General features: G+C 40.0%; 1 protein-coding gene and 1 long non-coding RNA gene across 12 annotated transcripts in view; one reads left to right on the top strand and one right to left on the bottom strand.

The window, feature by feature from the left end:
• Positions 1 to 16,151, bottom strand: part of adgrb2 (adhesion G protein-coupled receptor B2) — a 266,514-nt gene that overhangs the window by 212,144 nt on the left and 38,219 nt on the right. The window lies entirely within an intron of this gene.
• On the top strand, positions 2,428 to 3,707 carry LOC146683381 (uncharacterized). Its single transcript, XR_014917551.1, has 2 exons — positions 2,428 to 2,856; positions 3,459 to 3,707. It is a non-coding gene; the product is annotated as an uncharacterized LOC146683381 (long non-coding RNA).

The raw sequence follows: 16,151 nt of genomic DNA, 5'->3' as shown, positions 1-16,151 counted from the left end.
AGTGCGCACACACTGATTCATACACACAAACACGAGTAAGCACATGCACATGCTGTATCAAAATCACAAAATTACGAACTATTTTGCATGGAAAGGTTGCATTGTTACAGAAGTTACACAGTAGTATACGTTTGACTCCCCCCCCCCCCACCATGAGCTACAGTCCACTCAATGTACATAAATCTACGCTAATATTGACCAGCTTTGTTCCCTGGTCATGTTCAACACGGTGAAACAGTTACATCAATTAAAATTTTTGACATGACATCAATTCAGTGACATGATTAAATTAATTAAATACATGCGACATGTCAGTAACAGTCCAACCAATGCAACCAAGACACACTCACAACATGTGTCACGACACCTTTTGGGAACAACATCCTGCAGTCACAGCAAAAAGACCCATCTGATTTCCAGGTCGCCATCAATACCCCCCTGCCCCAGGTCCATTGAATTCTGTTCAATGGCTTGGAGGGCTCTTTTGACTCTGACAGGCAGCCCATCGATACCACACACTGGTCAAAGCAGCTTGCTAATCCAACAGCCAATCAATGATGAGATAAGGAGGCGTTGAATGGTGGTGTCACTTTCATAAAACAAATGGCTGTTTCATGCATTTTTTTTTCCCGTCTGGCGAGCATGAAAAAATCAACAGTTAAAGCTAAAGAAAGACTGGACAGATGTACATAAGTCATGTTGTAAAGACTGAACAGTAGTGTCTTTTGGCAAGGCAAAAGAGAAAATGTTAAACTGAAAAAATTCACTCCACAAAGTGCTCACAAGTGCTACGGCCGCGGAAATGCACATTTTGTCAGCCCGTGCAGCCTTTTCGCTGTGAGCCAAATGACCTGGTGTTGTCAGCGCTTTGTCTATTCTTTTTGGTCTTCATATATCCTGAGTCAGCATTGGCCACAGCAACAGAATAGAGAGAATAGATGTGTTTGTGCAGAAGTGTGTCTGTGTGTTAGGATCAGAACGGAATGAAGGGATATTACAGTACTGCTGAGCGGGGCAGTCTGCAACAGGTTGGTTAGAGATGAGTGGGGCGACCGAGTCTAGACTAATGCGCATACGCAGAACACGAAAAGCTCGCCTCTTTCCATTTTTAGCTGCTCACTTCTATTCCAGGTGTTAAAAATTTATAGAAATAAGAAAATTCTGATCAGGTAACATTTTCTGCATGCTGAAGAGAAACTCATTCCTTTTCAAAGAAGAAAAAAACCCACATTGGATACAGGAGTCTCTCTGTGTCTGCAAAAGAAATAGCTCAGGGGAAAAAAAAACACTTTCATTACTCTTTTATGTCACTGTGTCCTGTTGATCTGAAAGATAATCAGAGTCAGTCAGGACAGAAAAGCCTGCCTGAATAGAAAATCAGAGCCGCAAAGCTGCTGCAGTACTCCAGCAATACTAGAATTCCAGATCCTAATAGTAAGATGTCACATGTCTCGAAACATTTTATGCCACATCGGGAAAAGTGGATTATTTTAGAATGATCTTGAAAAACTATTTTTCTTTGTTTTTCTTAATATTGTGGAATATAATTTAATACCTGCTTTCTTTTCTGAAGAAATTGTCTTCACTCAGATAGCACCTAAATGCACTGTTTTCCTCTGTCAACTAAATTGTACAATCATCACTCCATTTCTTTAACAGCACTTTACTTGACTCAGTGGCAATTTAGTCAGAGACAGGCCCTTAGATTTATTCATTATTCCACTCCTTTTCAGGCAGCATAGCCTTTCAGAATTGCAATGAAAATGACTATGTTTATACTTGAATCTCAAATTGCACCCTGGGGACAAAAATCAATCTCACTTCTGTCGCTGATAGTTGTTCAGAGAGTCAAGGGCTTGGGATAGATTCATTTCTTTGGCCTTGCGCCTGCAGGGAAAGAATGCTATCAACAGAGATGAGTTAGCCAAATTCATAACCATTTTTGAACGGTCTTAAACCTGATTACACTTGTTGCTTTCTCTTGTCTGTTGCTAGTTTCTTTTGGAAGAACAATCAATATGTACACTGTAAAAGTTCTGTAAAAAAAAAATATTTTTCTTTGTTTCACCATCTGAAAACTACAATAAATAAATAAAAGAAAAACAAAACACGAGTCACTTTTCTGCATTATTTAATTACACTTAAAAAAACAAACTATTTATGCCCAAAAAGCTCATTTAAAGTACTGTTTTGATTTCATATAAATTGTATTACTAAACTACTGACTGGTAATTGTTCAAATAAATAAAGCTCTGATTTGATATATTTCAGCTGAAAATTACTGCTTTATATTTATGAGGGCAAATTATTTTTTATTTTTTTTACAATGAAAGTAATCCTAACCAATGACAAAGATTGGTGTTGAATTTAGGCCCTTCCCCTGACTTACCTCAGATGTGATTCTGTTATATTACGTTTTGGTAAACACATGTCATCGTAAGACTTCACAATTTTTTAAACCGTTGATTACAAAATGTAGAAAATAATAAAAGAGATTCTTTTTTTAGAGTGTACACAGCAAATTCAAAAGTGTTAAATGTTTTGGTGTTAATAGTCTCCTTGCAAAAGTAGAGTTAATTTTACTCTAAGCAGAGTCACATTCTTTTAATGTAACTCTGAGGTGTAAAATGACAGTAGTTAAAATCGAGTGTTAAAAATGAGTGTTTCTCTGTCAAATCTGGAGGTGTTACAATGGAAACATTAACTCTTGACCTCTTAACTCTGAACTCCTACAGGGGCTATGACACCAATAGAGTAAATTCACAGACTCCGCCTCCAGCACGGCTCCAATCGAAGCTGAAGTGAAGCCGTTTCAGAACATTTTGCTCTACATATTTGAGTTGTTTGCCATGCTTGGTAAGTCATTTTTTCAAAGATTGTTTCAATTATTATTATGAGCTTTTACTTCTGTGGCTCTTTGGAGTTGAGACAAAGCTGTGTGAAAGGCATTAGCCACGTTGCTCGGTGATAGCATAATATTCTGTTTTAGCTAGCTGAAAGGTATTGTTTGCGGGCAAATACCACAGCCTTGAAAAAAGCTTGCATGTGAATTTTCAGTCAAACTTTTGGTCTAATATACACCTAAAACAATGTCTAGAATGTGAAATGTTGGTATAATGGTGCTACTTGAAGCCTGAAAACGATTTCCCATTAAAAAAAACGAGCAAACAGCAGTAGCTGACGTCCTGACTCGATTCTACGTTAGCATAGATCCCTCCAGAGTTTTGTGCACACGGTTTAGGTAAAAATGAAAAAGGTTGAGGTTTTACATTTAGTTCAGTATTACCTGTTGCCTGTGTCCTTGTCTTTTGGGAAAATACTTTACACAAGTAATGGCTCAAAGAGGATTCCTTTTTTTTTTTTTTTTTTTTTTTTTTTTTTTACTGTGCTGCAATTGTTTACTGGATTATTTGTGCCATTAATTAGTGTCAACTGATTTTTATTCAATCTCCACACAGGATATGCTTGTGTAGATGGAATATGGGGGAGAGCAGAAGTGCGTTGAAGTTCCACAAAGGGATGAATGAAGGACATGCATATTGTATTGAAGAAATAAGTGATGAGAATGCTGTTATTTGCATTTACCATGTCAGACCTTTTGATAAACAAAATACTAATGAAAGTGAGAACATGTATACTGTTACATCTTTCAGAAAATGTTTTGAAATTGTGGTGCACAGTTCAGAATAAATGTTTTTCAAAAACCATTGCATCTTTTTAGTAAATGTTTATTTCCAAAAGAAATTTCTAGAAGTTCAGAACAGTAAAATTCCCGCTTTTTAGAATGAATTAGAAGATAACTCTTACGTAGTTAAACTAAAATACTCTTTGAGAGTTAATATATAAACTCTTAACACCAAGTGTTAAATTATCAACTCCAGACAGATTTGGTGTTTAACACTAAATCAGAGTTAACGTACCAACTCTCCAAAAAGAGTTAAATTAACACTCTCTGGTGTGGACCCATATAGACACTTTAATAGTGTTGAAATCAAATCCAACAGTGTTAATTTGGACATGCTGGATTTGCTGTGTACTTACATGAAGAAAGCACAGTTTGACACACTCATGAGTCTAATCAATATCCAACTCTCTGCTGTTTCAACTAGAAGACTCTGCACAGCTACAACACAGTAAGGATTTCAAATAAAAATTTCCATCCAGCCAAAACATAGAGTGAAAGGCTCATGACGCTCTACTCACCAAAAAGTGTACTACTGAGCACTCAGATGTATGACACATTGATGGCTGCCTAGCTGACATAATTATCTTGTTCTAACGGTCATTCAGTGGCAGATTTAGATTATGGCGTAATTCAGTGGGCGAACCACTGCCACTCAGGCTGTGTGGGTAGCATAGAGTAGGGCAGTGGGATGTCAGAATGAAAACAGGGAAAATAGCCGGGTAATTTTGAAGGGTGCATTAGAAAATGTTTAGTGCGTTCTTAAATTTAACATATGATATTGAAGGCATTGAGGAAATGTAGCTTTAGCTTGTGGCTTTAGTTGTGCAGCCAAGACTAGAAGCCGGTGAAGGTTTTTTTGGGAACATAAAGTGTGTTGACTGATGGTGGTTTCTCAAAATGATGCAAACCTTGATTTGTGTAATTGTCTTAGTTCATGTAATGCAATTGAGTCGGGAAATGAAATGAAGCTTGAAGATATGGGGAAAAAGCTAAGCAAGACATTTTGGGGTTGTTTATTTAAAGCTCGAGCTTTATAACTGTTTTAACTCATGGAATTATTCAAATGCTTATTATTAAAAATAGTCATTTTTCTGACTTGTAATGTCTGTAAGCTGGTTTACACCACAGTATCACAAATAAGCCAGCCTACACAACAAATTGATTTGGCATTAATTTGAAGCAGTGGTTCTCACACTTTTTACATCATTCCCCACATGGCAGGAAGAAATATTTTCATGCCCCATCTAAACAAAACAATGATAGAAAAGCATAGCTGCAACTTTATTTAGATAGTAAACTCATTCACAATCCTTCAGTAATTTTTGTTTTAAACAAACAACTTTCATTTCAAACAACTATTTGTAACTTTTATCACAAGACTGATTCATTAGTGACTAACTTCTTCAAAGAAAGCAACAAGTTAAAATGAATGTGAACATTGCCAGACATGGAAAACAATGTTCAGTTTTAGTCTTATAAAAAAAATAAAAAAAATCCAGAAACTTGTGAGGAGGGATGAAAAATATATAATATAGTAAGAGTTTAAAACTATTCACTCCTAGTGGCTGCAGTGAGCCTGTTTTTGACTCCAGAGCTGTGGTGGGCGTGGTCTGTGGCGTGGCTGCGGGGGAGGTGGACATACCTGAGCGGCATCCGCAATTACAGAATGAACTCCTGTTGGATCCTGTTGTTGTTGATGTGTGTAGGCTGTAGCCGAAAAGCACCAGCCGCATGTGTAAGTCGACTTACACACACGGCTGCAGCTTTTCGGATGTCCAAGTCGACGTTTCGGGTGTGTAAGTCGACTTAGACACACATCTGCAGCTTTTCAGCGGATGCGCATATTATTAACGTAACTGACGCGAATTTCTTTGTTCCGCCATAAAAGTGATTCCGATGTCAAACATTAGTTCCGCATGACTTTTCTGCCAGGTAACTTGCGCCCCACCTGTCAGAACTCTCGCCACACAATTTGAGAACCACTGATTTAAAGCAATAACCTACTGTAGTATATTCATTACTAAAAGTGTAAAAAATTAATTGAATTAATTCTTTTGCTGAAAATACACCTTTAACAGACTAATGGAGGGCAGATAGAAGAAGAGCATTTAACAAACAAAAAGTAAATTTCAATGCACGACTCAAAACATGCTAGCAACCAGGAAAAAAATTCATTTGTACAAACAAAACCCAAGGGGAAAAGGATTGGACTAACAAGACACTCAGGGAAAAGACAAGAGTATAAATAAACAGGAAACCTATAGGAAATGGACTGAGCTAACTGATATAAGTGAAAATAAGCAGTGAATAATGGATAAAAAGACAAAGATGAGAAGTAACACAACAGGACACACACACACACATGGAAACTAGGGAAGAGAAGGAAACTAACAGAGAAAACAGAAGAAAGAACTATGGATGCATCAAAGACACACACACACACTTTGCTATTTCATCAGCCTAACATCATGTTATCTTTAATGAAACTTCATGGAGATCACATGCATTGTGGTTATTCTGGTTATTCCTGTTTTAGACAGGAAACCAGGAGAAACCCATCCTCAAAGCTCGAAATTCTTACAAAAGTCAGAGATACGTTGTTCTTTTTAGTTGGTGACTGTTACTTTGTAAACACAAAAATGGATTAAACAAAAAAATCCTCACCTCACTATTTTTCTTGTCAGTAACATAGGAAGGAGAAAGCCTTTATTATGACCTCTCTCTTTCTCGCTCACACACACATTCATACACACTATCGATGTTCTCCCCACTCCTTAAGATAAAACATGGGACTGTAAGATCTTGACCTTTAAAGTACCGGTGGGGTTTGGGAGCATGGTAAGCTCCATCTCCTACTATCTTTCTCCCCCTTTCTCTTTGCTTCAGTCACCAGCAGGGAGAGGGGGTGGCGGGGAGGGCTGAGGCGTCTGGTCCCTGCGGGTTTGTCCTAACCCCTGCAGCTGCCTGTCATCAGTCCACAAAGGCAGCGTGATAATAGACTTCCTCCTCTCTTTTCCTATCACAAATGGCCTGACTGTGGGTTCCCCCTTGAGAGGAAGGCCATGTCATAATTTATGCAGCTACTCATGATTATCACCCGCCTCCCTTATGCCTCCGATACGTTCATGTGCACACAAGGTGAAAACGCATTTCTAAAATACATTCACTTAAAAAGCCTGTGTAGATTCCATTCCCTTAAGCTGGGACTTAAATTGTAAACTGACAAATATCCATGTATTCTAATTAACTCTTTGCCAACTTTTCCCACATCACTAATCACCGTGCAACTTCACTTTGGGCTCCCCTGTCAGTCCTACCCTCTTTGTTTTATGATGTTTTGTGCTACCCTAAAGTCATTGGTGGCACAGTCCCCTGATTAAACATGGGGAAAAAAAGTGGAGAACGCAAAATCAAATCCAATTACAGGCGTGATGAACCACATGTGTCCCCCTGGCGATGAGCCTGGCCAGGTTCCCCAAAAGACAACAACAGCTGAACAACAACCCTGATTGAAATGGCAGGCCTTCAAACAACATCCAGTCCCATTGGAGCAGAGCTAAACAAACCTTGCTCCCATTGGGCTCGCAGTAATGGGCAGAGCAGAGTGTAATTTAGAAAGTTGAGGAGAGGGATGTTTCACATACTAATGCAGACTTGCTAATTCACTGTTGTGCCTCTGAAAAGAAAAAAAAAGAAGAGGGAGTCATCCGTGTGAAGTGGAAGCACAGCTACCTATGCACGTGAACTCACAAGAAACTCTTTAATTAGAAACATTCATCAATGGGACGTTAACTTTTATGTTCTTATCTTAAGCAACTGCGTGCGATGCACGTTTAACCCAAGGCATTAAAAAGGGAAACATTTATGTTTGAATTAACCATTTTAACCAGGCTGGGTGGCAAAGTGGTGCTATCTATCTATCTATCTATCTATCTATCTATCTATCTATCTATCTATCTATCTATCTATCTATCTCATGTCATGAAGCTCCTGGAACACAGTTTTTGTGCTGATGTTAATGCCAGAGGACATCTTCATCCTGCCCAGGTCCCACTGCTGCAAACCAAGCCAAATCATCATCCGTTGTGATTGACAGTTGATATTAACCCTCTCAGGCTCAAATTAAGTTTTTGTTGCTAATGCACAAAATAATACCTCTGAGCAGTGTTGGGACTAACGCGTTATTAAGTAACGCGTTACAGTAACTACGTTATTATTGTGGTAACGAGCACGGTAACTAGTTATTATGCCAAAATCAGGAACGCGTTAGTCGTTACTGGGATTTAGATAGGCTCGTTACTCGTTACTTCGTGTGGTGGCTATCGCGGAGCTTCCACAGATTCAGTAACATTAGCAAGTGGTGGAGGCCAGCAGGTGGATGAGGGAAAGGGGACGCAGAAGGAAAAGAGACCCGAGGCGGCCACCGGTCCAAGTGTGAACTGAACTTCAGGTAAGAAGTTATGACCTGCAGTCTCTCTGGGTCAGATATGAACCAAGTTTAGGTGGAGTTTATTTTCGTTATTCTGACTTTTTCCGTACTGCGTGCTAGCTAGCATGACGGAGTTTCTATACAGCTGGGTGGTGCTATGAAGTTAATGATGTTGAACTTTATTTTGTTCATAAGTTATTAGAGTTGCCAACCGTCCCGTCTGGTATTCAGAGAAAATATTACGCGTTTCTTATTGAGGTGAAAAGGAACAGTTTGTCCCGTAATTCAGCTACAATGAAAAAGGCACAAAGCTGGAGTTATTCTGTGTTTACGCTGCACAGCTGCCTCTTCTTCTTTCATTCTCCCCCCTCCCTCTCCCGTTTCTACTTCAGTCATGAAAACTGATCAATGATCAGCTGATCGGCTCTCTTGTTTGTTTATCGCTCACTTTGCGCCGAAAGAGGAAACCAGCGGATGTCGCGCTAAACAACAGCAGCACGTTTAAGCTTGATCAGCTGTTGTTAAAATTTATTTAATATTAATTTCTAGTATCAGCTGATGTTTGCTGGAGCCACAGCTGCAAAAAAGCTGCTGGTCATGATATGGTTTGGTTATCTGGTGAGAGGGAAACATGAAGATGAAACCAGGAGATGTCCTTACTGAATCATCAGAGCTGAACAGGTGATGGAGAAACAGGTTTACCTTTTAGGTGACATGAATGAGTTGAAGGGAAGTTATGAACTGTTTCTGAGAGACAAATAACACCAGGATCCTTTTTTTATGTAGCTGACAGCTGGTAACTGTGCAGGGGCGGGTCTAGCAAAGTGTTGCCAGGGGGGCATGTAGGGCATTAACAGGGAAAGGGGGGCACAAAGAAATACTTTTCTTTCTTATTCTCATTTAAAATGTCTAGCTTTTAAAAAATAATTATCTGAATCTTACAACAAATGATTGATAGATTGATGCATATATACCATCAAAACAGTGTACATCATTGTCACAACAGTGTTTATTTTCATTCAAAGGCTTTATGATTTTTCCTATAATGGTGGGCCAGTCTCTAGTCAAAATGCCCGGGCCAATTTTCTGTCCCAGTCCAGCCCTGTATGCAGCTCATCTGCAGTCTGGTGTTGCCTACATCTTCCTATTCAGAAGGCAGAATTTCTGAGTTCTGAGTACAATCGAAAGCATTTTAAAGTAACTTACCCAACACTGCTTCTGAGTAAAAAAAACTCATAAAATATGTATGTGGGGTAATCAGGTTGTTAGCTTTTACTTGTTGCAAATCTGCAACGCCTGCCTTGAGAGGGTTAAGGGTTTGTGCTGATATGCTGTGGTTGTTTTTTTGCCAAATATGGTGCAATGCATTATAGCCAAACATCTCCACTTTGGTCTTGATTGTAAAAAGCACATTGTTTCAGAAATCCTGTGGTTTTTCTGAGATGCAGCTTTACAAATCTAAGCTACGTTGCTCTTTTTTCTAATAGTACTCCCATGAATGCTAACAAAAGCATGTAGAGCCCAATATGTAGGCCCTTTTGGGAGAATTTATCGGCGTGCCCACCTCTGGCACTATTGTGGCTTTGTGTTAACACACACCTGAATGCTCAGAACAGCAAACTACCAAAACTTCTGTTTCTAAAGAAGTGGTCAAACTTGCTGAAGATTAATTAATCAGGTGCATTTTTTTTTTTAGACATGTATACTCCTAATTCCTATGGAAGCACTAGGTGTGTACGTAGTTTTTCTTCAGGACTGCATCGAGTCCTGTGAAAACTTTCTTTTCACCAAATTTTCACCACTTGCTTTCACTGTTTGTTCAGGTTGAGGCAATGGAAGTGCTTGGTTAGGCTTACAAAAAGACTGTCGGCTAGTTTGAAGAAAAGGATGCCAGGACCAGTCTCACTCTTTGCATCATAACACACACCATGTGACACCTGTGCTTTGACAAACACAGAGTATATGACATCCTGAGACTGAGAACAGGCGAAGATATCTACTTGAATTAACAACACAAAATAGAAAGAATAAAACTTCAATATCAAACACAACAATTGTTTCCTACAGTTTGTAAAATAAAAAAATCTGCTCACTCAATATTAGTTTTTATGTTATAGCTGGAACCTTATTACTAAGAAGACTTTGTTCACTATTGAGTGCATGTGTGCAGAATTCTGCAGGAGACACTGTGCAAAGTCGCTGGGGGGTGTGTGGAAAGCTTGCTTCCTTAATTTAATTGCCAATTATATTAGTGCCTCTGCTCTTCTGAGTACAACACAGCTACCAAGTCAAAATAATCACAGACTCAAACTTAATGTGTCAATACTCCCAGAGGGACAGGATTTGCAGAGACAATGCAAACACACCGGTGCAAACACCAGAAGGGGTGAAGGCGTGGAGGAAGGGATCAAAAAGGTAGATTTCATCACATACTGCAAAACGGGCAAGAAAAAGCAATATAAGTGACGCTGACTCATAAAAGCTTAATGGAAAAGTTGGTGCTGTCGCTCTGAAACTTTTTGGCTATATGTCACTGTTTGGTGTGGTGCCATAAAAGTGGTAAAAACAGAGAGATTATGACAAGAGAGAGGCCCATAGGAGGACAACAGAAGAGGGAGAGAACAAAGGAAATGCAAATAAGATATGGATGAAGTGTACAATATATGAATAACCCAAAAGGATGCAGTGCAAGTGTGCATGAGTGTTTGTGTGTGTGTGTGTGTGGGTGGGTGCCTATGTATTGAACACTCAACTCCCTCCATGCCCAGGGAAGAATAAAAGGGAGTGAAACGCTGTATTTATAATTCATAGCCAAGTTGTGAAAAGAGAGGACAAGCGGATGACAGGTGCGCTCAACTCTTGCCTGTCCTCTGGGAATTCAAAAATGCCCCCCCTCCAAGTTAAGGGCCTGAAGAAGTTTCTTTTTTTTCACAAAGAAAGCATCAGGGAGTTGGTGTGAAAAGGAAAAGAAATGTACCCCCAAGGTCAAGGAAGACACAGAGATGAAAAAAATGAGCAAGATTGTTAAATCTAAACTCTGCAAGAGCCTCGCCGATGTCGGGTTGTTCTGCACCAACTCTTTCAAAAGGGGACAGTCAAAGTAACAGGCAGGTATGGCAGGTAGACAGACTTATTAAATAAGTGCCAAGCGAATCAGACATTAAAAAATATGCTTCATCAACCCACCCCCTCCCCCTTTTTCCCCAAGGGAACGCTAGAAAAGAGATTAAAAAAAGGAAGAAAGAAAATACCAAGGTCTTTTGTGAGAGATGGCGGGATGACACCCAAAGCAAACAGATTAGACGTAAAGCTGCATGAAAGGGAGTTTAAAAAGAGGTGAAAATAAAAGGAACTTGATGTGAGATATATTTTCGGATGGAGAATGACATCAGCCTTTTTGTCATTGTCGTTTCTTCCCCCGACATGGTTCTTTAAGCAGAGAAAGGAGCGGGCGAGGGGAGAGGTCACTAGCTTTCATGCCAATTTGGCTTTATTAGCAGGGTAAAAGAGAGAGAGGAAGGAGGACAGAGAGAGAGAGAGAAAAGAGGAAGGGGGGAAGAGGGAGTTCTCAGAATTAAAAGGAAGCTATTGATGTCTCTCGCTCCAAGGCTCTCTCTTTTTTTTTAACCCGACTTCTAATTTAGCATTTCACACACAGCACACAGAGGAAATAAAGTAGAGGAGCAGGGAGAGGAGAAGCTGGAAAGCAAAGGAGTATATGTGCACTGTAGAGAGAGCAAAGAAGCAAAAGTGAATGTGTCACGGTCCTGGGTCGGGTCGACCCAGCATTTTGAGTTTCTTATGTTTTGGTTTATTTTTGCATTATGGATTGGTTATTCTCTGGTGATACTGTTTTGATTACAATTATATTCTGATTCTTTAGTTATCTGATGATGATGTTGATGACGATGATGATTATGTCTGGTTTAGGTTTTGTTATCTTGCCCTTATGTTTGGTTTAGGTTGCCTGTGCTTGGTCTTCTCTGCCCGTATGTCCCTCTGTTTGTCCATGACGTCATTATGCCTGTTTACGAGTCTGTCTCTGTCTGGCGTGTGCTTCCTGTCTTATTTTGTAGGTCTGTGTCCTTTGTCAGTGCGTTCAGCTTTGTGCTCTCCCTGTCTCGTCAGTGTAATCAACGTCAGCCGTGTCTCCCAGCTGTTTCCTCTTTGCTCCGTTCACCTCTTGTATTTAGTGTCTGTGTCTTCCCCTACTCGGTGTCGCATCGTTAACGTCTGTTCACCCTCACTTGCTGCGTGTTTAGGATTTCCAGTCCTCCTGCATCTCTGTTTAGAGTTTTGTTTGCTTTTGTGAGTTTTATTTTATCTTGATGTTCTGCTCCAGCAATAAAGCTGCATTTTCTGTCTAAACCTCGTGTCCTGAGAATCCTGCATTTTGGGTCCACCACTCCTGCCTGCCTGCCACACAGCCGACCATGACAGAATGAATGAATAAAAAAAGAAAACAAGAGCTGTTGCTGGTAAAATATAGAGCAACATGCTGGGGAAGGAATAAAGAGGAGAATTATCTTTTATCAACGCGTCCTTATCGGAGAAAGGATTGGGGAGCAACCCAATTAAATCAGCTTTTTCACTAAAGAGAATTCATCAACCGGAGGGCTCTTTTAACTTATGTCTCAGTGCAGGCTAATCTACACACACAAATTGGCTCACACACAAATGCTTCACAGAGACATTTAATTGTTATAAATGTGGTTTTACTATTAGTAAACTGGGGAAACACAGGGTATCTGAGGCCTTGTTTTGGTTTAGCTGGCTGCAAGACACACACACACACACACACACACACACACACACACACACACACACACACACACACACACACACACACACGTATGATTTATGAGAGCTCATTCCTCATGCTGCAGATTCATTTCCGTACATTTTATTCTGTCCACAAAGTCCTTTCATCTTAACAACAGGGCATCTAAACACAAACACCCACCTGCGCCCATACAAACCTGCTTTCACGTGTCCCGATCACATACACACACACACACAAACACTCACACACGCCGACATGTCCATGCACAGATTTATGACCACCGCAAATCCCCAAGCCTGGGCCGATAGCAGTGACCGCAGACATAGCGAGACAGAGAAGGGTAATTTCATCCACTGTAGGATGAGTGAATGCTGATAAGGCAAGCCTCTCCTCTCCCTCTCCTTTTGTCTTCTGTGCTCGCTTCCTGCCGCTCTCCTCTCTTCCTTCCCACTCTTTGCCTTAGCCCCTTTAATCTCCTTCTCTCCTCGCCCTTGTTTCCCTCGTGTAAATGCCAGAGAAGACGATATCCATCCACTCATCTCCCTTTTCCCATTCACCCGGACTCTGTGTCACTCAGTCTTTAATGTGCATGCACTATATAAAACTTTTCCAGGTAAGATAACCAGTAAGTGGTGACTCACTCCTCAAACAAAGAAAAAAAGCAGGTGCGAGCTGATGATGTGAGATCCCGGGAAGGACGACGTTTGCGAGAATGAAACAGAGAAAGAACGAAAGAGCTTATAAGAGCAAAAATGTCAACTGATCCACTAACTGTGGATTGAATAAATGTATTATTGCGTGAGAGGATTACATTTCAGTGGTGCGCCAAACCCGCCGAATGGAAAATGTATTGTGACGGGGCCATGTGATATCAGTTTGTACAAAATGAAAAACCAATGGCTTTGAGTGATACGATCAAGCAGAGTTCTTATTATTTCAACTTTTTTTAAGCTTCCTCCCAAGCAAAATGCTGACTTTATTTCACAATGAAGGATAGAGGCATAATACATAACCCTCAGTTGCAGCTTTTATGTCATCTCCTCCATTCATTCATCTTCATCATTCCTGCAACCCCCAATATCCTCTCCCTTTCCCCCCTTCTTTTCATTTCAGTTCCTGCTTTTGACCGAGGCTAGGTGGGACCTGTCGGCAGAAAACGGTCTCTGAACACCAACTGTCAAGTTCACTCTTCCCTCGCCTCTCTTCTCTGCTTTGTCTTGCAGTCTCACCTGTGCTTGGTTCACCTCTGAGGACAGCAGATGTTTTCTGTACTTCACCTTCACGTCAGCTTGACTTTTGATAGGCAGAATGAGACTTTGACTCATTCTGCCTCTGTAATGTAAATTGGCTGTAATACACCCACTTTTTCAAATTCTAGTGCAGCATGCTTATGTTGTTAGAAACACAGCCCACCCACTTCATTGATTAATTAAATAATACAGCAGATTTACCTGTAATACTAAAATAAAATAGTTTGTATATGTTTGCAATGGTGTCTGGCTTTTTAAAATTTGACATCACATAGGTATCAAGGCAGCAGTGCATGAATGAAAACAGCTTAAGTTATCTACTGAACTCTATGTAAAAGTGGGAAATTAAGCCGAAAACATGCCATTATAGCTGGACTAGCAAAAACATACAAGAAGAAGTGCATCTGTTTCTTAGCTGGATTATTCGTATTTCTAGAGTTGGTCTGTATTTAGTTTCTGTCGGATACATCACAGGTATAGAATTTTCTTTCTGACATGTGCACATGGTTTGACAGCTGTCTGGACATCAAAAACGAGTATTCCCAAACTGGTTGGTGAACGGTTGCTGGAGGCTGCCAGCATTTGTTTCGTGAAATAAGATTGTGCACCAAAAACCTCCTTATGATTGTTTCGGTCACTAGCATGTTTGTCACCTGTAGTTTGCATTGAAGACTGCAAACACTTGCTAACTACTAACCAATAAAGAACATGAATGAATGAAATACATTTGCCTTCAAAGTAATAGTTGGGAGTCAGTGCTACAGCAAGCACACTTCATAAGATCAGACCTTTACTTTCAAGGCTATTGGTGTTTGCTTCCAGTTTGTGTCCTTACCAAAGTTCCAACACCATTTAGAGAGTAGTTGGCATGTGTTTGTAAACCAGTTGGCATCTTCCATTCAAAACATGGGCAATTTGCTAGTGAGAAAAGCAATTACAAGGAGGTTTCAACCAACCAGTTGGGGAATACACATTTTTCGCTCACCGATCTCTAGGCTTGTATGACTGAGGACTCAATGGTCTGTGGTAAACAGTGGCTCCAGTTCCTAAGTGTGGTCTGTTATTCCAATACGCTTCTAGCAACTGAGAATCTACAGCCAAAGACAACGTGTTCGCTTCTTATGACATGTTGCATTTAAATGTGTGCATACTGTGCTGCAGAGAGATTACAGCACCTTCTAGGTGTACTCTTCTCTCTTCTAAAAGAACTCCCTGATCTGAGTAACTGATGCAAACAGACCTGCAGCTGATCTGATTAATACCAAGCATTAAACTGACTTCAACTCATTGCTGTCTACTCTGGTTCAAACTGTTGATTTTCAAGTTAACTTCAGCAGAATTCTTTTTTCTTACTTCTGTTTCAGAGTAAGTTTTTTGGTCATTTTCACTCACAGTCCCACTGGACGGACTCACTGCTAGCCTTCACTTTTTTGACATACTGCTTTTTGTCACATGAGGCTTATCTAGTAAATACACTAATTGTAAGAGGAAACTGTATGACTGCATATTTGATGAAGTGGAGGCACTACATCACACATCTGGTTTTTGAAGGCAGATCGAGCAGAATCAGCAGGAAAGGTACGTTTGCCTTCAGCCATATGTGTTTCTGCCTAATCATAGTCATAACACATCTCTGATTCTCAGCCCTTTATTTATACCCTATATTTTCATTTTTAAATCTATAAAGTTATAGTCTCCCTCTACTTGTTATTCAGTGATAAACTATGTATGTATAAGTACAAATGCTTTCAGTGCTGAGTGCCATTCAGCTCCACTGTCAAAATATGTTGCTGTTTTGAGCCACTTCAGCGTAAAATAATCAGATTTAATAGTCTTCGATGACATTTATGCAGTGATGGCAAAAGCCTACAGAGTAGCCACTCCTCAGGCTTTTTTGTACTTTTAAGGGTTCCTCAACAAAAGTTTTTCTGAACGTCTTTTAAAGATTTTTACACATCACATAGGAATGTGTACTGTGCCTACATATAGCCGGCAACCTAGTAA

This window comes from Copadichromis virginalis, linkage group LG22, assembly GCF_057382275.1.
Source record: "Copadichromis virginalis isolate Kocher_CV1m ecotype Utaka linkage group LG22, C_Virginalis_male_GT1.1, whole genome shotgun sequence".
Lineage (NCBI taxonomy): Eukaryota > Metazoa > Chordata > Actinopteri > Cichliformes > Cichlidae > Copadichromis > Copadichromis virginalis.
The sequence above is the reverse complement of the archived record's forward strand: the minus strand, read 5'-3'. Positions and strand labels throughout refer to the sequence as shown.